Genomic DNA, 23981 nt, shown 5'->3' with positions numbered 1-23981 from the left:
TTATTATCTGTTGTATTTCATACATTAATTTATGGATATTGAATGATTATTCTTCCCAGAAAGAAAATAAATTGGATATAGTGTATTATCTTTTTTCATATGCTGTTCAATTCAGTTTACAAGTATTTTATTGAAGATATGTGCATCTATGTTAAGTTTTGTTTGCACAGTGATATTTGCCCTGTAGAATGAGTTTGGAAGTATTTGTTCAAGTTTTATTTCATGAAATAATGTGGGGCTCTTTAGAATTTTTCCTGTCAATCTGATGAAATTCAGCAGAGAAAGTATCATGTTCTGGGCTTGTCCTGTTAGAGACTTTTTACTATTTCTTCAGTATCCTTGCGTGCTACTGGTATGTTTATATTTTTATATCCTATTTAATCTTGTTAGGTCACATGTGTCAACATTTATTTTTAACTTTCTAGATTCTCCTATTTATTAGAGAATAGAGAATATTGATTTTCCAAATAATCCTTAATGAGCATCAGGATAAAATAGGAATCTTTTGTAATATCCCAATTTTCATCAATAGTTGTATTAATTTGAGTTTTTGCTTTCTTTTGGTTAAAGGTTAATCAATTTTGTTTAACTGTCAAAAGATTTGACTGTGGTTCCTTGTTCCTGCTTATTGTTCTTTTCAATTCTTTCATTGCTTAATACAGTTCCCAGAGGAGAAAGATTTATCTCTTTACATATTCATCATTTATTTGCTCTTAAGTTAGAATTTGAGATTTTCATAAATATCTCATGTGGTATATTTAAGTTTATGAGTCTGATTTATTTTTCTTATTACTATGGTCTCAAGGTTCTTCCATTTTCCCACAAATGATTCAAATTTATCATTTCTTATATTTTTATATTCATTGTAATGAGAAAAAAAGATAAAATAGCTATGAAACAGTTTCACAAAAGGTGAGTATGGCAGTTACAATAATTAATACATTGCAGTGTTCTCTTTATAGTAGTTATTCAGAGGACAAGATGCAGATGTGATGTCCTGACTAAACAATATTGTACAATCCTTTTCACTGAACTAAGAGAAAGTAGCTGTATAACTTTTCTTTCTTTCTTTCTTTCTTTCTTTCTTTCTTTCTTTCTTTCTTTCTTTCTTTCTTTTCTTTTCTTTTCTTTTCTTTCTTTTCTTTTCCTCTCTCTCTCTCCTTCCTTCCCTCCCTCCCTCCCTCCCTCCTTCCTTCCTTCCTTCCTTCCTTCCTTCCTTCCTTCCTTCCTTCTTTCTTTCCTTTTCTTTCTTTTTCCACAACAAAACTGTGTATTACTTATACTTGTGAAAAGTTAGTAAAACATGATACAAGGTTGCTTAGCGACTAATAGCTGACCTCAATCAGACAGGACATTTATCTCAGTACTGAGGTAGCTTGTTTCCTTCAGGCACTGAGGCCTAGTAGCATGTACACACAGTTGACCAATTTCCTAGCTTCCATGGCTCCCGACATATCCCACATTTTGTTTTGTTTTGTCAGAGATGGGTGATCCAGTGCAGTTATAGATACTGCATTTGGAGAAGTCTTTAAAGGATCTTTTCATACTTGATGCCAGTTCAAAGATTGTAGGTACATGAATTTAGCAAATAATGCAATATAGTACAATAGGCCATAATAGTAGTGAGTTATCAGCACAACAGGTAAATGTCCAAAGTTGTTGACCTGAGTCTTCTATAGCTCAGCATATTACTATAGCTTTATTTTTTATACCTTTTGGTTACAATTTTGTGCTGGATGGTCAAGACCAAGTGCAAGGAAGACCTAGATAACTAAAAATGTAACGTTTGTATCTGACAAAGTCAGTCAAATCCCCTCAGGATTTACCCTGAAACCCTATACAGCACTTTGTAGAACTTTGTCAGTGTCAGACATATGGATGAATCACAACAATTGCTTGACCAATTTACTCTCTGTGAAAGCCTGAGAGAATTTTTTCTCTCTAGGTAACTCTCTTTGGGCACATGATACAGGGTCAGTGACTTTCCTCTGTGGCCCCATAATCTCCTTGATTAGAAAATTTGGCATACCTCTTAGTTATAGTATGTGACAGCAGAGTTTCATTTATGTCCTGAGTCCTCATTGACCTTGAATGGCTAGGGCCAAAATAATAGCTATTCTTTTAGCCCATCTATCTTGCTAAGTTTTGGGTTGCACACTTTAGTTGATAAATACCCAGAAGAGAAGCTTAATGATATTATTACCTTGTAACAAAGGCAGTTGTGCTTAACATCATTATTGGTCTAAATATCAAACACTATAGATATAAAATGCAACAGCTATTTTCTAACAACCATGGGTATTCTAAAATTTAAATCCCTATAAAATGTGAAAAAAAAAACAATTACAAATTTTTACACAGAAATTTAGAAATCAAACCATCAACAAAATTATAGCAGGAAAATATTGTAGGTGTGTGAATTCAGCAAAATAATCCAATATAGTCCAGTAGTCCATAATAGTAATGGGTTATACATACAACAGGCAATGTCAGAAGTTGTTGACTTGAGCCTTTTACAACTCAGCATATTAATATAGCTTTAGTTTTTATGTCTCCTATTTATACTTCTTTGCTGGATGGTTAAGACCAAAATAAAGCAAGATCTGTATAACAAGAAATGTAACTTCTGAATCTGAAAAGATCAGCCAAATCCCCTCAGAATTTACCCTGAAACCCTGTACTGCAGTCTGTAGAACCTTTGTCAGTATTAGTCATGTGGATGAGTCATGGCCATTCTTTGACCAATTACTCTCTGTGAAAGCTTGAGAGAATGTTTTTTCTCTATGTGACTCTCCTTACACAAACTGTCCATTGTCAGTCATTTTCCTCTGTGGCCCCATAGTCTCCTTGATCAGAAAATTTGGGACACCACTGAGTTACAGGATGCTACAGTACAGTTTCACTTAGGTCCTGAGTCCTTACTTACCTTGAATGGCTAAGGCCAAAATGTTGGCTGTCCTTCCAGCCCTTCTTTTTACTGATGTGTGGTCTGCAGACTTAAGTTGTTAACCCTCCAGAAGAGAAGCTTAATGATATTATCACCCTATAACATAGGCTGGTTAACTTAACCTCACTATCAGTCTGAACATCAAACATCTTAGACATAACATGGAACAGGTATATTCCATCAACTATTAATGTGTTAAACATTAAATCCCTACAGAATGTGAAGAACAAAAAGAAAACAAAATAAAAAATATGTAATAAAAATAGGGTTAAACAATTTCATATTTTTACATAGAAATTTAGAAATGTAATCATATATAGCACTGTAGCAAGACAGTCTTATGGCTTTTTTTATCTTCTCTTTTTTCATTTATTACCCATTTTTTAAAAAACAATTGTTTACTTGAGTGACAGTATAACAGCAATTGATATGACATTAGAAGCGGTACATATTTAGAGATCCAGAATGACAAGCAAATTGGAGCATGGCCCTTGTATTGCACATTGCTACTTTCATTGCAGTTGCTTAATTCACAGGTATCAGGTTATATAATTAGTCAGGGTGTGAATCCTACCAATTAACTGGTAGTTTCAAAAACCTGGTGAAGATTCTTAAGATCACTGCCTTAACCTATACCATATAAATGTATGGTATTGCCCTTTTCATTTTTCCTAGCTTTTCTCATTGCCCTCTCTTCATTGACTAATCCTTAGGTTCTTTCTTTCCTTTTAATTGTGTTAAACCATTCAATTTTGATTTCTTCTTTTGAGTTCTTACACTAGGAAGACTATACAATATTTACACATGTGGTTCTGGTTTATTTAACTGATGTATATAGCTTCAAGTGACATCCACTTAAAGGCTTCGAGTTTATCACTCTTTATAGACGAGTAATGCTCCATTGTATAAAAATACCATATGTTTTTAATCCATTCCTCAGGTGATGGGCATTTTGGTTGTTTCCCAGATTTGGCTATCACAAACCATGCTGCTATAAACATAGTTGCACATATATCACTATGATATGATGTTTATACTTCCTATTGGAAAATTCTCAAGATGGGGATAGTGGGATTTCCAGTCCTGCTTTTTGAGGACTCTGCACACTTATTTCCATAATGGTTGCACCAGTCTACATTCCCACCAGCAGTGGACAGGGTTCCTTTTTACCCACAGCCTCTCCAACATTTGTTGTTGGGTGATTTCTTTATGATAGTCATTCTTTCTGGCGTGAGATATCTCAGTGTTGTTTTAATTTGCATTTCATGGATGGCTAGTGGTGTGGAGAGTTTTTTCATACATTTATTTCCTTCTTTAATTTCATCCTCTGAGAAATGTGTGTTCAACTCGGTTGCCCATTTCTGGATTGGGTTTTTATATTTAGGGGCCCTAATTTTTTTTTTATTTCTTTATTAACTCTAGACAGCAAACCTTTGTCTGAATGCTTATTCATCAAGATTTTTTCCCAATTTGTGGGGTTTGGTTTTACTTTGTTGGTAATTTCTTTTGATGTACAAAAACTTCTCAATAAGAGGGGTCCCAATTGTTAATTCTTTCAAGTATTTCCCATGCAATTTGATTTTTGTTCACGAACTGTTTGCCCTCCCCTATGTCTTCAACAGTTCCTCCTACTTTCCCTTGCAGGAAATTTAGTGTTTCTGTTTTAATGTTTAATGTATTTTGACTTTAGCTTAGTGCATAGTGATAGATCTGGATCAAGTTTTACTTTGGGCGTGTAGAGAGCCAGTTTTTCTAGCAATATTTGTTAAAAAGGCTATCTTTCTTCCATTAAGTATGTTTGGCCCCTTTGTCAAAGATAAGGTGGCTTGATATGTTCATAGTGACTTCTGTACCTTCTAGTCTATTCCAGTGATACTCTCTTCTGATTTTTTGCCAATACCATGCTGATTTTATGACAGTACCTTTGTAGTATAATTTCACGTCAGGAACTCTAATGCTTTCTGACTTGTCTTTGTTTCCCAGGACTGCCTTTGGTATTCTTGTTTTTTTCTGGTTCCAGATAAACTTTAGGAATGATTTCTCTAGGTCTGTGAGGTATGTTGGTGGTATTTTGATAGGGATTGTAATAAATCTGTAAAACAATTTTGGTAGTATGAACATCTTCACAACTTTGGTTCTTACTATCCAGGAGCAGAGAAAACCTTTCCATATTTTGAAATCTTCTAGATCTCTTTCTTCAGAGTATATTAATTTTCATTGAATAGATCTTTGAGTTCTTTAGCTAAGTTAATTCCTAAGTATTTCATTTTCTGTGGTGCTAATGTATAATGTTCCTCTAATTTCCCTCTGAGAGTGTTAGTTATCTGTGTAGAGGAATGATATTGACTTTTGTGTATTGGGTTTGTATCCTGTTATGCTACTGAATTTGTGTGTTAAATCTAGTTTCTTTTTGGTAGAGTTTTTGGGCTTTCCAGGTAGAGTGTCATGTCCTCTGCATATAATGATATTTTAACTTCTTCTTTACGTATTGTTGTTCCTTTTATTTCTTTCTCTTGTCTTATGCCTCTAGCTAATGTTTCCAGAATTATATTGAATAGCAGTGGTGATAGAGGATATCCTTGCCTTGTATCTGATCTGGGAATAAAAGATTTCAGTAGGACTGAGGAGATGGCTCCGTAGAAAAAGCACTTCCCTGGTAAGTGCAAGGACCTGAGTTCAATCCCCAGTTCCGAAAAAAAAAAAAAAAAAAAAAAAAAGATTTCAGTAGCCATTGGGTCCTCACAGATGGCTTTTTTCAGACTGAGGTAGAGGCCATCTGTTCCCATTTCTTTAAGACTTTGAACATGAGTGAATGTCGATGTTTGACAAAAGCCTTTTCTGCATCAATTGAGATGACCATGTGACTTTTGGATTTGGCTCTATTGATATAGTGAATTACATTGATGTATTTCCATATATTGAAGAATTCTTGTATTTCTGGTCTGAATCAGTCTTGAAAGAGTTTTGCAGGGTACAGTAGTTTGGACTCGAATTTGTTTTCATAGAAGACTTGAGGTACTCTGGTCCATGCTCTTCTTGACTTCATGGTTTGTGAAGAGATATCTGCTATTGTTCTGATGGGTTTTCCTTTAAATGTGATCTATTGGAGGGCAGGGTAGATGGCTCAGTGGAATAAGTGCTTCCCTGGCAAGCGCAAGGGCTTGAGTTCAATCCCTGGTTCCACCAAAAAAAAAAAAAACAAAACAAAACAAAAAAAAAACACTCACAAATGTGATCTATTGGGGCCAGGGAGATGGCTCAGTGGAATAAGCACTTCCGTGGCAAGTGCAAGGGCCTGAGTTCAATCCCTGGTTCTGCCAAAAAAAAAATTGATCTGTTTCTTTTCTCTGGTGGCTTTAAGAATATTGCTCTTGTCCTGGATTTCTGGGATCTTCACTATTATAAGTGTCAGTGTGGTTTTAATTGGATTGGTGTTATTTGGAATTCTGTGTGCTTTGGTTACCTGAATGTCAGATTATTGTCCCATATTTGGGAAGTTTTCTGCTATTACTTCTGCCCCTATTCTTTTTATATCATTTGTATTGACTCCTTTTTTCTCATTGATGCCTCTTAGTCTCACATTGTTTATCTTTGCATTGTCTTGCCTGGGATGAATTATTTTTTTCCTGCATCCTAATTATTTTTAGGAGACTTTTTCACTAGCTGAGGCAGCATCTTCAAGATCTAAAACTCTGTCTTTACTTTCACTGAAACAGTTTTGCAAGCTTTTGATTGAGATTTTAATTTCTTTTATATCTCTTTGACTCTGCTTCATCTGATATATTCTTTTCCTGTGTTGCTCATTGATGGATTACATTGTTTTTCTATTTCCTTATTTTTTAGCAGTGTTTTCTTTAGAGGCAGTTATTCTTTCATTATAGTTACCCTTTCTTTTTTTACTTCAGAGATTATTTCTGATCTGATTCCCTCTAATATGTTTCTGCAGTTGATTCTGTACTTCAGACTCTATTAGTTCAGAGAGTTCCTTTTTATTTCAGAGGTTATTTCTGATATGAGTTCCTCTATACCTTTCTGCAGGTTTTTTCTTTACTTCAGACATATTCAGACATGTGAGTTGTGTGATTCCCAATTTCTTCTGTGCTAGTGTCCTCTGCATTTGTTCCACATGGGCTCAGGGCCTGAGTTTGCATTTTGCTCCTTCTCTTTGTCATTTTGTATAGCAGTGTCCTCTGATCTTTGTGTAGAGCGAGCTTTGGTGCAGTTATAACTTTAGCACCTACTGAGGTTCTTTCCCCAGAGACATTATATCATTAAGGCAGTTATAGTTTTGTATTTACAGAACTAGAATAAGAAACACTAATAATGGGTGATATTTAGCAAACTTTTGTAAGTAATGGGTTTGTATTTTAGACAATAAGAGCAATCATTATACCTGTATGGATAAGCAGATATTAAATTGGGAATTTGTATTTTAGGTAGTTCTGCTAAGTTCTGTCTGATCCCCTCACCTTGATATACCTGGTGTTTTTCACACTGACTAGTTACCCTCCCTGGCTACCTTCTGTCTCCTCTCTCAGTCAAGAGAGGAAGAGGCACGATGCTCTTATAGATCTGGGTCTTGCAAAGTGTCTGAGCTTACTGGGTGCAGATCTACAAGGTCTGAATCATCCAATTGTTCCTGACTTGGGTCTGGCTGCTGTGCTCAGCTTCTTCCTCTTGCAGCCCTTGGAGTTGAACCCTCTGTGCCCCTCTGGCAAAATGTTCTGCTCCTGGATTAGCTGGGTGTTTCTGGTCCCTAGCCTGTCTGCAGGGACTTCAGCTGCAGGGTTTCACACTAGTCCTGTATGTCAGGCCTGGGCTGGGTTTGGAGGGGTGCAGAGAGCAGGGCAGAAGGACTCACTTACAAGTGGTCCTGGACTGCATCCAGAGGGATCCATCAAGAATGGGGAGATCAGAAGCTGTCCCACACACATGCAGGACCTGGGCTTGTTCTGTGTCTTGAGAGATCCTGAGTGAATGAGGCACAAATTCTCACAGGCTGGTCTTAGCCTGGTTCTGGAGTTGTTCGGAGTAGAAGGTCTCACTCACAAGCCTGGCTTGCGATGTGTCCAGTGGAATTGAGGGGGCACAGCCTGGAAGCTCTCCCACACACTCGCTGGACCTGGGCTTGGGCTGTGTCTTAAGTTTGTTCTTAATGCTATAATAAATCGTATTGTTTTCATGAATTGCTTCCCTTTGAGCTCTTCATAGGTGTGCACAAATTCTGTTGAGTTTTGTGCAATGATTTTGTTTTCTGCTAAGTTGCTGAGGTTGGTTATCTATTATGATTGGATATTTTTCACACTACCTTGATATTGTACATAGGATGTCACAATAATAAATTTGAATTATGCATTCCTTATATGTCGCTTTTATTCTTTTCTTTTTCCTGATTGCTCTCAATAGTGCTTGAATTACTATGTTGTATAGAAATTTTGATATTAGGCATCTTTCTATGTGATATTAAAAGGACGGCATTCAGTGTTGCTTTTTCCATTTAATATGATAACCATTGTTTTGTATACCTTATCAAATTGAAATATGATCCTTCTGAGCCTATTTTCTTCAGGGGTCATTTTATTAAGAAGCATAAAACAAAAAAAAAGTATTAAAACAAAAATTACAAGTGATATTGAATTTCACTTAAAGTAATATCACTTATGTGTAAACATGAGAATTATATAATTCTTTATGCCTATTGTTTTAAATATATTTAAATTTTTTAAATGTTTTTGCATCATATTCTGTAGGGACTTAAAGTTCAACATATCAATACTTGATGAAAAATACCTGTTCCATGTTATGCCTAAAATGTTTCTTATTCAGACAGATAGTGAGGTTAAACTTAACAGCCTAGGTTGTATGGTAATAACAATAAGCTTGTCTTCTGGAGGGTTAACAACCTGAATTTGCAGACCAAAATTAGAGAAAAAAGAGTGCTGCAAGGAAAACCAACATTCTGGCCCTAGCCTTCCAAGGTCAATTAAGACTCAGGACATATGAGAACTTCTACTGTAGCGTCATGTAACTCGGTAGTGTCCCAAATGTTCTGAACAAGGAGATTATGAGACCAAAGAGGAAAATGATTGATGATGTACTGTGTGCCTAAGGAGAGTCACATGGAGAGAAAACATTCTCTCAAGCTTTCACAGAGAGCACATTGGCCAAGCATTGGCCATGACTCATCCACATGACTGACACTGACAAATGTTCTACAGTCTGAGGTACAGGATCTCAGGATAAATCCTGAGAGGATTTCACTGACCTTATCAGACCCAAAAGCTACAACTCTTGTTGCATAGGTCCTGCTTTATCTTGTTCTTAACCATCCAGCAGAAAAGTATAAAAACAAAGTATAAGAAGTAAAGCCATGCTGTTATGTTGTGCTGTAGGGAACTCAGGTCAACAATTTCTGACATTGCCAGTTAAACAGAATACCCATTGCTATTATGGGCTACTGGACTCTTTTAGAATATTTTGCTGAGTTTACACACCTATAATATTCAATAACGGAACTTAAAAAAATGGGATATAACTATGAATGTCCATTTTGTATCTGTGTATTCAAAGTGATTGGGATAGATATATAGTTGCATTCTCTTAATGAATAGAATGATTTTTTCTAATGGTGTTTGTAAGTAGGATCACAAGTCTGCATCTTGTACAGCAATTAACCACTAAGAAGAATATATGCAGTGTATTATTTGTTGAAACTGTACTCTCGATTTGATTTGAAACTCTCTCATTGCTATAAGTTTGTCAATAAAACTTTGAACAGAAAAAAAATAAAAACAATTTCTGACATTGCTAGTCAAGCGGAAGACCCAATACTATTATGGGCTACTGGACTCTTTTAAAATATTTTGCTGAGTTAACACACCTATAATAGTCAAATAACAGAACTTAACAAAAAAAGGAATACAATGAATGTCCATTTTGTATCTGTGTATTCAAAATGGCTAAGATAGATATATAGTTACATTCTCTTAATGAATAGAGGGCTTTGTTCTAATAGTGTTTGTAAATAGGATATCATGTCTGCATCTTGTACAGCAAATAGCCACTAGGAAGAGAGTATGGAATGTGTTAATTATTGAAACTGTCCTAAGAATTTGATTTGAAACTGTCTCATTGCTATTTGTTTATCAATAAAATTATGGGAAAAAATAAAAAAATAAAGTAATATGAATTTCACAATACTTGTTGTAATGCATAGTGTCGTCTTCAAACCAGTTAGTCATATTACAATGTATATGCGTATAAAATTGGAAGAAAAAAGAAAAAAAGAAATATATAAGAAATTAAGAAGAGAGCAAGGACAATTGAAAAAAGGAGGCAAAAATCAATCATTATTATAGTTGTCCTTCCCCAAATCAGTAGTTCTTTCCCTTTGAGTAAGTTCATTCCCTTTTTCCTAGTGTGTATTATACCCTTTGATTTGCATTTTCTCTTTCAGGTTATTACACTGAAGAGATGATACAATGTTTGCACATGTGGGTCTGATTTATTTCATTTAAGAGTATGGCCTCTAGATGCATCCATTTACCAACAAAAGTTTCACGTTTATCTAAAGCATACTACTATAAGCCTGAATACACATATTACTGTCATGTGATGTTTTTAGTCCTGGAAAATATCTCAGGGCTAAAATAATGACATTGAATGAGATCTTTTATCCTAGGTTTTTAAGGATTCTCAACTCTGATTTCCATAGTGGTTGTACCATAGTGCACTCTCACCAAGAGTGAAGAAGAGTTCTTATTTCTCCACAAATAAGTTTTTATTTGATATTGGCTGACTTCTAGGTGTGCACCATTCTTTCTGGAATGAGATGGAATTTCAATGTTGTTTTAATTTGTATTTCTTGCATGATGAATGATGTTAAATATTTTTTCACATATTTATTTGACATTTCGACTTCTTTATCTGAAAACTGTGCACTCATATCTGAGACCCATTTTTTGATTGGGTCTTTGAATTTGGGGGACTGGATTTTTAAAAAATTATTCTTGTGTTCTAGATAGAAGGCTTTTGTCAGAGGAACAGTTGTCTATAATTTTTTTTTTTGCAGTTTGTTGTTTCTTTTCTCTGTTGGAGATTTCGCTTGAGGTGTAAAAGTTTTCAAAAAGATGAGATCCCAGTTGATTATTTCAAGTATTTTCCATGCAGTTTGTTTTTTGATCATTAACTCTCTACTTACCCGTATATCTTAATATTTTGACATATATTTTCCTCCAGAAAATTTAATATTTCTTTTTATTTTTTGGTCAGAAAAATAGAAACTGATTTATTATGACCCAACATTAATGGCAATTATTCCATTAAACAAAAAAATATACCTATAGGTGTTCTCCAAATGCATATTTTATGCATGTGGCTGTTCATTATATTTATCTCAGAATAATTCAAGGTGAAAGTTACAGTGAGTGCTTATTTGGGAAGTTGATACTTATAGTATTTTCCTTTTTGTTTTTATGTTTTTAAATTGTATAAGAATCTTCATTTTATTTTTTTTTGCAATTTTTAAAATTCATTTTAATGAGCAAAAAGATAAAAAAGAAATCAGTTTCAAAATTGGTTAGAACAGTTACAATAACTAATACATTACATATTGTTGTATTCATAGTAGTTATTCAGAGGATAAGATATAGACATTATATCTTTTCTAAACACTATTAGTAGAAAGTAAGGCTGTATTAATATGCTGAGCTGTAAATGGCTCAAGTCTACAACTTCAGATAATTGCCAGATTTGCTGGTGACTCACTACTATTATGGACTATTGGACTATATTGTATTGTTTTGCTGAATTCAAGTACCTACAATTTTTGGACTGGCATCAAGTATGAAAAGATTCTTTTTTTTAATGTTTCCTTTATTTATTTTTTTCTTTTTTATGGTCAGTTCAGTGCACCCTGGGGGCGGGCTGGCATGGCATGTGGTGCTGGGGATCGAACCGAGGTCCCTGCATGCTTGCCTGAGCAGGCGCTTTAGACTACTGAGCTATCTCGCCAGCCCCTGAAAAGAGTCTTAAAAACTTCTGGAAATATAGCTTTTCTAACAGCAGTGGAAAACTAATCTCTGACAAAACAAAGCAAAAAAGGGGGATATAAATAAAGGACTGTTTTATAGTGAAAAAATATAAGTATATATAAGATAGGCTAGATATACAGCTACTTTCTCTTAGTTCAATGAGAATAAATATTTCTCTTTTAACATTTAAATTTTTTCCATTTTGACTGTAATTTAGTGCATCGTGATAAATGTGAGTCTGATTTATTCTTTTTGGCAGAACCGGGAATTGAACTCAGGCCCTTGCACTTGCCAGGGAAGCACTTATTCCACTGAGCCATCTCCCTGGCCCCTGATTTATTCTTCAGCATGTAAAAACAATGTTTTTCCAACACTGTTTATTAAAGAGACTATGTTCCTTCCAGTGAAAATTTTAGGCACCTTTGTCTAAGATAAGGTGGCTGGATGTCTTTGCTGTTGTCTGTGCTTCTTCTAATCTGTTCAATTGATCCTGAGGTCTATCTCTGTTCCAATACCATGCTGATTTTACTACATCAGCTTTAGAGTATAATTCCAGGTCAGGGATTGTGGTACCGCCTACTTTTACTTTATTTTCCAGTACTGCTTTTCACATTCTCGGTCTCTTCTTTTTACAAATGAGTTTAGCAAATTTTTCTCTAGCTCTATGAAGGTATACTGATGGTTTTTAAATTGGGATTGCACAGAGTCTGTATAACAATTTTGGGTGAATGGCCATTTTCACAGTGTTGGTTCTTCCTATTCAGGAGCATGGAATATCTTTACATCTTCTCAAATCCACTTCAATCTCTCTTTTCAGAGTTCAATTTTCACCATATACATCTTTTACCTCCTTTGTGAGATTGATTCCTAAGTATTGCATTTTTTAGAAACAATTTTCAATGATGTGGTTTCCCTAGTGTCTCTCTAATTGTGTTATTTGTACACAAAAATGCTACTGAGTTTTGGATGTTGACTTTGTATCCAGCTACATTGCTGAATTTCCTGACTAAATCTGTAAGACTCTTAGTGGAGATTTTGGGTTACCCTATGTAGAGTATCATGTCATCTGCAAATAATGATGTTTTGACTATTTTTTTTACTATCCTTACGCTTTTTATGTTTTTCTCTTTTGTAATTGCTCTGGCTAACATTTCTAGAACTATATCGAACAGGAAGGAGTGCAGGCAGTAGACATGCTTGTCTTGTCCTTAAATTGGAAATACAGGTCTTCAGTTTTTGCCCATTCGGTATGGTGTTGGCTGTTGGTTTCTCATGGCTTTTATCAGGTAGTGAATGAGTGTTGGATTTTGTCAAAGGCTTTTTTTCCCCATCTGTTGAGATGATCATGTGATTTTTGTTCTCAGTTGTACTGATGTGGTGTATTACATGAATTTATATATGTTGAACCATCCCTGCATTCCTGGAATGACTCCCACTTGGTCACAACATGTAATCTTTTTGATGATTTTCTACATTCTGTTTGCTAGTATTTTACTGAGTATTTTTGAATCTATATTCACTAGAGAGATTGACCTGTAGTTCTCTTTTTTTACTTGGATCTTTCTCTGGTTTTGGAATAAGACTAATACTTGCTTCCAAAAATGAGTTTGGATGAATTGCTTCCCTTTCAGTTTTGTAGAATTCTGCAGTGAATTCTTCAGGACCTGGTATTTTCTTTGTTGGTAGGATCTTTATTACATTTTCAGTTTTGTTTCTCATTACTGGGTTATTCAGAGAGCATTTGTCTTCTTGACTCAGCTTTGGCATTTCATATGTATTTAGGAGACTCTCCATTTTTTCCGGGTTTTCCATCCAGTGACAGTGAAGATTTTCAAAGTAGCTATTAATGATCTGAGTTTCTCTAGTGTCTGTAGCGTTTCACACTTTTTGTTCTTTATTTTTTATTTTTATTTTTTCTAATTTTTATTTTAAAGAGGGAAAAGAAAGAAAAACAAAGCAACATTAAACAATAAAATGGTACATAATTTCAAAACAAGAATAGAAAATTAACAATAATTGTTATATTATATTATGTTATCATCAGATTTGTTGCTCAGATTACTGGATATATAGACATGCAAGATTGATCAAACAATTAATTAACTCTTCCTTTCAATAAATCTTTTCTTCTTTTCAATTTTTTTTAAAAAATTTTTTCTTAATTTTAATGAGAAAGAAATAACAATGAGACAGTTTCCTCTCCATGAAAATCTTTACTTCAATGACAAAGTTTCAGAGCAGGTTAGTAGGACAGTTAAAATAATTAGGCTGGGGCTGGGGAGATGGCTCAGTGGAATAAGTGCTTCCCTGACAAGCGCAAGGGCCTGAGTTCAATCCCCGGTATCCCTCCCCCCTTCCCAAAAAAAAAAATAATAATTAGGTGCCAGACCGGGCTTGTGCTTGAGACTCTCAGCTGTGCTCTCAGGACCTCTTCAGACCCAGCCCATGTTGGACATATATGTGAGTGAGCTTCTGCTCCTCTACACCCACCGGTCCCCTCTGGGCACAGCCCAGACCTGGCCTGTGAATGAGACCTTCCACCATGCTCTCAGGAACCACCAAACCCAGGTGGACATATAAACCTGGTATGAAACTTTCCAGCTGAAGTTGCTGAAGAGAGGCAAGGGGGCAGAACCACCAAGCAAATCCAGGATCAGAACATCTTGCCAGAGGGGCATAGCAGGTTCACTTCCATGGGCTGCATCAGGAATAAGATGAGCACAGCAGCCAGAACCAAGCCAAGCACATTGGGACAAGTTCAGACTTTGTAGATGAAGGCCCAGTAAGGTGGGACACTTTGCTAGACCCAGACCTATGAGAGCATTCTCCCTTTTTCTCTTCACTGAGAGAGGGGGCAAAAGGTAACCAGGGTGAACTAGTCTGCATGGAAGACCCATATACATCAAAGGGAGGTGATCAGACAGAACTTAGGGGAACTAACTTAGTTAGAAATTCCCAATTTAATATCTGCTTAGCTATATAGACATAGTGCTTGCTCTTACTGTCTAAAATACAAATCCATTAGTTATGAAAGTTTGGCAACTGCTAAATATCACTACCCATTATTGGTGTTCCTAATTGTAGTTTGGTACATATAAAACTATAACTGCCTTAACCGCATAATCTTTCTTGGGTAAGAACTTCAGTAGGTGCTAAGATTATAACTGCATGAAAGCTCTACTTAAAGATTAGAGGACCCTGCTATACAAAATGAAAAAGAGAAGGGGCATAATGCAATCTCAGACCCCGAGCCACATGGAACAAATGCAGGAGACACTAGCATAGAAGAAACTGGCAAGCACACAGCTGAAATCTCTAAATAAATAGCATCTGATGAAAAGAAACAACTGCACAAAGGTATAGAGGAAATCACATCAGAAATAATCTCTAAAATAAGAAAAGAAATCTCTGAATTAATAAAGTCTGAAGTAAAGAAACAACTGCAGAAACATATAGAGCAAATCAGATCAGAAATAATCTCTGAAGTGAAACAGGAAAGGATAACTATAATGAAAGAATAAATAACTGCTTCTAAAGAAGACAGAGATAAAACATTAGAGAACAATAGAAAAATAATGGGATCCTTGAATAAGCAATATAGGAAAGAAATGCATAACAAGAAGCAGAGTCAAAGAGATATAGAGAACTTAAAATCTCAATCACAAGTTGGCAAACCCATTTGAATGAAAGTGAAGATAGAGTTTCAGATCTTGAAGACACCATCACAGCTAGTGAAAAGGTAAGAAAAGATCTCTTAGAAACAACTACGATCTGGCAAGCCCAAGAGCCTGAGTTCAATCCCTGATTCTGCCAGAAAAAAAAATCTAGGATGCAAGGAAAAATAATTTGTCACATGCAAGACAATGCAAAGATGAACAACAGAGACTAAAGGGCATCAATAACAAAGAATGAGTCAACACAAATGATTTAAAAAGAATATGGACAGAAGTAATAACAGAAAACTTCCAAAATATGGGGAAACAATCTGATGTGCAGGTAATTGAAGCATATACAATTCCAAATAACATCAACCCAATTAATCTTAAGTCAATACATCTCAAGTATAACCATTAATGTAAATGGACTTAGTTCACCAGTTAAATAGACTGGCACAGTGAATCAGGAAGCAAAATCCAACAATATGCTGTATAAAAGAAACACACTTAACTCATAAAGAAATTCATAGGCTGAAAGTCAAAGGATGGAAAACAATACTACATACTCCAGCAACTCAGAAAAAAGCAGGGGGACCAATTCTGTTCACAGAAATTCTGAACTTCAAATGAAGAATGATGAAACAAAATAAAGAATGGCACTATATACTAGTTCAGGAAAAAATTCAAGAGGAAAATGTAACACTCATAAATATGTATGTACCCAACAGGGGAACATCCAACTATATAAGACGAATCTTAATCAACAGTAAAAATATATTATCCAATACCACAATCTTAACAGGAGACCTTAACACCCCCTTATCCAAAAAAGATAGGTCAACCAGACAAAAACTTAGCAAAGAAATAACAAAACTGAACCACAGCTTGAAACAAATGGACTTGGTAGACATATACAGAGTGCTCCACACAAACACAGCTGAATACACATTTTTCTCAGTGCCACATGGCTCATTTTCTAAAATAGACCACATACTGGTCCATAGGTCATGCTTAAGTATAAGCAAGAAAACAGAAGTTATCCCATGCATATTATCTGACCACACTGCAATGAAACTGGAAATAAATGACAAAAGAAACCAGAAAAAGAAAAAAAAACCTAAATACACAGAAATTAAACGACACCCTACTCGCAACCAATGGGTCACAGATGAAATTAAAAAAAAATTAAAAAATACATACAGTTCAATGAAAGCTCAAGTACAACTTATGGAAACTTATGGGATGCAATGAAAGCAGTTCTTGGAGGGAAATTTGTACCTATGAACTCACACATTAGGTAAACAGAAGGGGCAAAATAAATACCCTACTGCTGCACCTCAAACATCTAGAAAAGGAAGAGCAAACTAAACGCAAAGTCCAAAGATGGGGCAAAATTATAAAGACTAGAGCAGAAATTAATGCAGTTGAGAGGAAAAATACAACACAATTAACAAATCAAAAAGCTGATTCTTTGAAAGATAAAAGTGATAAGCCCCTACCTAAGCTCATGAAAAAGACGAAAGTACTGAAATGCAATCAATAAGGAATGAAAAGGGCAAAATGACCACAGACCAGTGAAAATTTAGAAGATCATCTATAGGTACTTTGAGATTCTTTACTCTTATAGAATAGAAGGCACAGAAGAAATGGACAGATTCCTAGAAAGGTACAAATTACCAAGGCTGAATCAAGAACGTAGAAGAGCTCTCAATAGCCCAATAATAAAAACCTACCAACAAAGAAAGGTGCAGGTACTGATGGATTCACAGCTATTTCTACAAGAAGTTTACAGGAGATGTAATCACAATGCTCCTCAAGCTCTTCAATGAAATTGAAAAGGAAACAGTCCTCCCACAATCATTTCTGGAGGCAAGTGTTATACTGATACCAAAACCAGAGAAAGACGCAACTAAAAAAATAGAACTACAGGACAATTTCCCTCATGAACAGAGATGCAGAAGTCCTCAATAAAATCATAGCAAATACATTGTAGAATCATCAAGAAGATTGTACAACATGACAAGGTAGGATTCATCCCAGGGATGCAAAGATGGTTCAATATACACAAATCTCTGAATGTAATACACGCTATCAACAAAGCTAAATCCAAAAACCACATGATCATCGCACTTGATGCAGAAAAGGCTATCGATAAAGGCCAACACTCATTCACGTTCAAAATCCTACAGAAAATTAGAATAGATGGCCTTTACCTCAATCTGATAAAAGGCATCCATGACAATCCTACTGCTCACATAATTCTAAATGGGAAAAAGCCGAAATCCTTTACTCTCAGAGCAGGTGCAAGACAAGGTTGTACTCTGTCACCACTCCTATTCAGTAGAGTTTTGGAATCATGAGCTAGAGGCATTAGACAAAGAGAGAGAAATGAAAGGAATAACAATAGGTAAAGAAGAAGTTAAACAGTCACTATTTGCAGATGACATGACACTACATGGAAGATCCACAAAGCTCCACCAAGATGCTACTAGAATTAGTACACAAATTAAGTAGCATAGCAGGATACAAAGTGAATACCAAAAAGTCAATAGCCTTCCTCTGCATAGATAACAAATAAACTGAGAGAGAAATTAGAGAAATAATATCTTTCACAATGGCACTGTGGAAAATGAAATAGTTATGAATTAGAAGATCTATTCAATGAAAATTAAAGTACTCTGAAAAGAGAGATTGAAGAGGATTTCAGAAAATGGAAAGATATTCCCTGCACCTGGATAGGAAGAAGCAACATTGTGAAGATGGCCATACTCCCAAAATTGTTATATAGATTTAATGCAGTCCCTTTCAAAACACCACTAACATATGTCACAGACCTAGAGAACTCATTCCTAAAATTCATTTGGAACCAGAAAATACCTAGAATAACAAAGGGCATCCTGGCAAAAAAAGACAAGGCAAGAGGCATTACAGTTGCTGGCTAGAAATTGTACTACAAGGCCACTGTGATAAAATCAGCATGATATTGGCAAAAAATAGACCTGAGGATCAATGGAATACATTAGAAAATGTGGAAGCAAGTACAAACACACTCAGCCACCTTATCTTTGACAAAGGGGCCAAACATGCTTACTGGAAGAAAGATAGCCTCTTTTTGGAAATGGTGCTGGAAGAATTGGCTCACTACGTGCTGATAACTAAAAGTTGACCCAGATCAATCATGCAATAAACTAAAGTCAACATTGATTAAAGATCTAAACATTAAAACAGAAACACTAAATCTCCTGGATGAGAAAGTAGCAGGAACCCTTGAAGACATAGGGGTAGGTAAACAGTTCATGAACAAAAATCAAACTTCATGGGTAATACTTGAAAGAGTTGCCAAGTGAGACCTGCCGTTATTTAGAAGTTTTGGCACATCCAAAAATTTACCAGCAGAGTGAAAGCAATCCACAAATTTGGAAAAAATCTTTACTAATTAGCACTTAGACAAAGGTTTTCTCTCTAGAATTTAGAAAGAACTAAAAAAGATCAGTTTGAGTGGTATTCCAGTCCTATTTTCTTGAGGAATCTCCACACTAATTTCCATAATAGTTACACTAGTCTACATTCCCACCAGCAGTGGAGGAGTCCAAAATTTCAAGACGAAATCCAGAAACTAGCATCCCAGATGAATACACACACCTCAGAGGAAGATAATCCAGAAGCTAATAAATACATGAAAAAGTGCTCCACATCACTAGCCATCCATAAAATGCAAATTAAAACAACCCTGAGATTCCATCTCACCCCAGAAAGAATGGCTATCTTAAAGAAATCAACCAACAACAAATACTGGAGAGGCTTTATGGAAAAAGGACTCCTTCTCCACTGCTGGTGGGAATGTAGACTGGTGTAACTATTATGGAAATTAGTGTGGAGATTCCTCAAGATACTAGGACTGCAATACCATTCAAAGCAGCTATCCTCCTACTGAGAATTTTCCCAAAACAACTGCAAACATCATATTATTGTCATGTATATTCACCTATGTTTATAGCAGCATAATCTGTGATAGCCAAATCTTTGGAGCAACCAAAATGCCCATCACCTGAGGAATGGATGAAGAAGATCTGGTGTTTTCATACAATGGAGTATTACTCAGTCATGAAGAGTGATAAACATGGCTGCCGTGGCTGCCTCTGGATCCATTGTCCAGGCTGGTGATGGGGTCAGTTTCCTTTAGTAAGACTGCTAGTCGTACCCACCCAGACCCATCATTGCTCTGTCAGGCCATGCTCCAAGCACCTCCTCCTCTTCTGGAGCAATGCGGACCACTGAAAAATATGATATATTTGGTGAAAGACAGTTCATTTCAATCCGGCAATCTACAGTGGTGACAAGGACATGGGACTCGTCCTGCCAGATTATAGATGGTTCAATACAATTGACATCCCGACTGACAGGTGCGGGACGAAACCTTGGATTATTTTATTTCATTTTTGTGGAACACCACTGTCCCAAATTAAAAGGACACATCAGGCTTCAAGTTCCTTACAGAATTCTGAAGTAACCTTTGCTAATGAGGATGTCTTGTACTATTGCTATAAAGGATGAAACTGGAACAATGAAGTATTTGGAGGCAGAAATGGAAGATACAACCACAGTTGAAAACCTTATCAAATCAGAAAACTATGAGAACATTTTGGCAGAGACAAATTAATGATATATTGACAACAATATTGCTTTGCAGGTAATAATTCAGATCCAGTTAACACAATCATTTGAAAAAGAGGAGAAGCCCTCAAAAGATGAAGCAGAAGAAAGAAAAGCCAGTGATAAGTTGCCCCCCCAAATATTATCAAGATATTCCAGTCAAGAATAAACTGATTTAACTGGCATAGATCTACATGAATTTTTAGTAAATACATTAAAAAACAATCCCAGAGACAGAATAATGCTACTGAAATTAGAGCAAGAAATTTTATATTTCATTGGTAATAATGACTTTTTTGTAAAAAATTCCCCCCAATGACATCTTACCACACGATGCTATTACACAGAATAGCTATTTACTTTAGATTAGATCGCTGTGTTGATCAGAGCAGAAAATCTGTCATAGTAAACAATACCTGATCAAAAATTTAATGAGCATATTAAAGATGATAGAGGTGAAGATTTTCAGAAGTGATACATCCTCAAGAGAGATAACTCTAGCTTTGACAAAGATGATAACCAGATGAGAATACAATTGAAAGGTGATAGAAGAAGCAAATCTATAGAAGAAAGAATACTAGAGAGCTAGAGACTGAATATTTTCACAAGATTCTCTGTTTTCTCAAGAGAATTATATTATTGGTAAAAGAATTCAAGATGAGTATGCTAGTAATACCCAGTAGAGGTGCCAGATATTTAGAGTTACTAAAGATGCTTTGGAAGATCAACAAATAGTCATCAAAGCAGCACTGAGAATGAGTTGAAATATTCTGAACCTCGACCATGAAGCAGCACAGATTCAGATAGCTCCCTGAGAAATTTGAAGCCTGCTGTAATCAAAGCCAGCAGCTTTAGTGGAATCTCAGTCCTGACAAGAGGTGATAGTTCTGGAAGCAGCAAAAGAATAGGCAGGCTTTCTAAAACAGATTCTGAGTCTTCTGGTAGTGTAGGGTCCTCTACTGGATCTCTTTCTCACATCCAGCAGCCTATTCCAAGCACACCTCTCAGTCATTCATGGAGCACCTGTTGTCTGCCTAGCTGTTAGCACTCATAGTTCTCTTTCCTTCAATGGTGGCCTAAATGGGCAAGTTTCATCTCCTAGCACTAGCTTCTTTTTGCTTCCTTTGGAAGTGGCAGGCATACTACCTGGCAGTATTCTTATCAACCCACAAATAGGTCATGCCTTCATAAACTCAGATGGGAGTCTGGTCATGTATAACCCTCCTATGACTCAACAGCCAGTTAGAACCCAAGTGCCTGGACCACCACAGCCACCTCTGCAACTCCCTCCACCTCAGCAACCAGCAGCTAATCACATGTTCTCATAGGATAAACCACGGTTCTCAGTTCAGCCACATGAGTCTTGCCCACCAGCCATCTGATGGTTCTGATCCACATGCCACCATGTTCCAGTTTACTGTGGTGCTTCAGTCTCCACAGCAGTCTGGTTACATCATGACAGCAAAGCCTATGCCACGCCTTCCTTCATCGCCCCTTCTACCTCTCTTCCCCAACCCCTCCCACCTGGGCAACCTGTCCTTACTGCCAGCTATGCCGCCTCTGCTCATCCTGTCAACTAGCCTGTGCTCCAGCAGCAGGGATATGTTCAGCAGCCCTCACCGCAGATGCCAGCCTATTATTGTGCTCCAGGCCACTATCACTCCAGTCAGCTTCAGTATTGCCCTATCCCTTCTGTCCATTATAGTTCACATCTTAACCAATCATTGCCACAGCCTGCACATCAAGCACGTTATCAAGTTATCCCCAACCAGCAACAAAACTACCAAGGAATAGTTGGAGTTCAGCAGCCCCAAAGTCAGAGCCTAGTTGGAGGTCAACCCAACAGCATTAGAAATAAGATGAAAGGAGTGATCATACCCTATCCTTCAGTGCCATCACGTCAGGTTTCACTGCCTCAAGGTTCTCATGGAGTAGCCCATCAAACTTATCAACAGCCTGTTATGTTCTCTAGTCAGTCTAATCAAGAATCTGTGCCCACAGCCAGAATGCCAGTTTACTACAGTGTCATTTCACCTGGCCAACAAAATAATTTAAGTTCTTCAGTTGGTTACTTGCAGCACCTAGGACCTGAAGTACAGTTTCCTCAAGCTACTTTGCCATGTGGTTCCCAACAGCTTCAAGGCCACAATCTGGTGCCCACCCACCCCCTCAGTGGAAACAAAATAAATATTACTGTGACCACCAGAGAGGGCAGAAGTGTGTCAAATTTAGCAATGTAGACAATATTGTTCACATCTCTCAAGTCAGCAGTCCCATTATTTCACCAACTCAGTCACTGGCACCAGCTCAGTTATCCACCCAAAAAACCATATGCACCCCTGGACCACCACTTTCCATCATGCCCTAGTTTTCTAGACCTTTTGTCATGGGGCAGGGAGATGGCCAGGTATCCATTACTTTGACAGCCACTGCAGTACAACCCTCCTGCTGTTATGCATGGACCCATTCCAAGCCAACAGGGTCAGTCAGGCAACAGGCATGGAAACTGAGGAAGGAGATGAGCTAAAAAAGCTGCATCCATGGACCTTGGAGCAGGAGAAGCAGTTGCTGGGAAAGTCTTGGAAATTACTGAACTACCAGATGCAATAACTCGCATGGAAGCTAAAAAGCTTTTTGGGGAACTCTTCAAAATTGGTGCCAAGATCCGAATGCTTCGGGACCCCCAGTTGCAGCTGCAGCTGCATCATGACGCCCTCTGCTGTGGCAGTGGGGATAGCACTGTCAACCCTGAACGCTCTAAGCCTAATGACTTAGCCTCTGTGTACACTGTCTTAGCCACATTCCCATCCATTTCAGCTGCACAAAATGAACTGAAGAAATAAATCAACTCAGCTAACAAGTTTAAGCTGAGAACAAGCAAGAAGCACTATGACTTTCACATTTTGAAAAGGGTAAGTTCTGAGTAACACAGCCACCTTTGGACCTTTTACCTCTGTGATTGTTCTGCCCTCTCCCTTCACTGGTTGGCTTGGTACTCAGAGCTTCTTTTAACATTTAGAGACTCCTAAGATGTGTGGTCATGGGCTAGAGTTGTTGGGAAAGGACCAATGATTCAGTGCAACGGGGGAAAATGATACATGTTTTAACCTGATTATAGGAATCCATACCAGAATGACTGTATTTAGTACAGGTTATACAGGATCTCACTACACAAATAGGACTCATAATGATTCTCCTGTTTTCAGCCTCCCAAAGTTTGAGATTATAGGTGTGCACCACCACGCCCAGTCTCAATGGCCTCTCAGCATACCTAGCAGGTGGGGCTGGCTGGGAACACCTGGGATCGAACCCCGGTCCCTGCGTATGCCTAATCAAGCACTTTAATCCACTGACCTATTTGGCTGGCCTGCATTTGATATTTCATGTCTGTTAAATTTTTTCTCATGTAGGAGGGTGCTGCTACATTGGGTGCATATATATTTATAATTGTTACCTCTTCCTCATGCTGATTTCCTTTAATATGTATGCAGTGACGACCTTTATCTGTTTGATTTTTGGTTTGAAGTTGATATTGTCAGCAAGCAGGATAGCTACTTCTGCTTTTTTTTGATATTCCAGTGGCATGGGGGATAGTTTTCCATCCTTTGACTTTTACTCTGTGAATTTCCTTTTGAATTAAATATGTTTCTTGAATGAAGCATATTGTTGGATTTTCTTTTTGTTTTTTTTTTT

General features: G+C 36.8%; 1 protein-coding gene and 1 pseudogene across 2 annotated transcripts in view; both read left to right on the top strand.

Annotated features, from left to right (window-relative positions):
- Klf8 (Kruppel like factor 8) overlaps positions 1-23981 on the top strand; it is a 284345-nt gene that overhangs the window by 133446 nt on the left and 126918 nt on the right. The window lies entirely within an intron of this gene.
- LOC111814568 lies at positions 19980-23215 on the top strand (annotated as a pseudogene).

The sequence above is a fragment of the Octodon degus genome, unplaced genomic scaffold (assembly GCF_000260255.1).
Source record: "Octodon degus isolate 3935 unplaced genomic scaffold, OctDeg1.0 scaffold00360, whole genome shotgun sequence".
NCBI lineage: Eukaryota > Metazoa > Chordata > Mammalia > Rodentia > Octodontidae > Octodon > Octodon degus.
Note: the sequence above shows the minus strand (reverse complement) of the source record. Positions and strands in the feature narration are given on the sequence as shown.